This window comes from Sinocyclocheilus grahami, unplaced genomic scaffold, assembly GCF_001515645.1.
Source record: "Sinocyclocheilus grahami isolate Dianchi unplaced genomic scaffold, SAMN03320097.WGS_v1.1 scaffold57.1, whole genome shotgun sequence".
NCBI classification, from domain to species: Eukaryota; Metazoa; Chordata; class Actinopteri; order Cypriniformes; family Cyprinidae; genus Sinocyclocheilus; species Sinocyclocheilus grahami.
The window spans coordinates 3,741,677-3,742,309 of record NW_015505236.1 but is presented as its reverse complement, the minus strand read 5'-3'; positions in this window follow the sequence as shown (position 1 = coordinate 3,742,309).

Here is a 633-nt window from a genome sequence, read left to right as displayed (position 1 = left end):
TTTTATAAATGTTTTGTTCTGTAAAAGTATAGCAAATTGCTATAAAGGTTTAGAGTATATACAAACCCTAATCAGGCTTCTTAACGTGTTGTTTGACATGTTTTCTGCCATGATACTTCTCTTCAGTTCATCTTGAGTGACTGTGTACTTTCTTTTGGTGCCTGGCACTGACAGCCTTCCCAGAACTGTATAGTCTCTTCCCTGAGCTGTTTTGTCCTCTTCTCTTTCCTTAGGTATGTCTTCTTCCTCTCTACCTTCTATTTTTCTTTTCTTGGCTATGTTTTCCTCTTGCCCTCTCTCGTCAACCATTTGCTCTTCACTTTCTCTTTCTTCTGCTTTGTTTTCCTCTGCTTTACTTCCCTGTGCTGCATAATCAAAACTCATAGTCAATCACCAGTATTACAAGATTAATGTAGCACAAGTTAAATACGTATCATCTGCCATATCAAAACATCAGAAAGTTATGCTTGTGCACCCTATGCTGTATTTAAAATAACTTCCTAAAATTTAAGAAAATAGTGACACACGATTTTAGATATTTTAACTGAATAAGTTTCATAAGGATTCTGTAATGTTCATAAAAAAAAAGTAAAATAAATACACCTTCTAAACTACTTTGCATTTTGTCCCTGA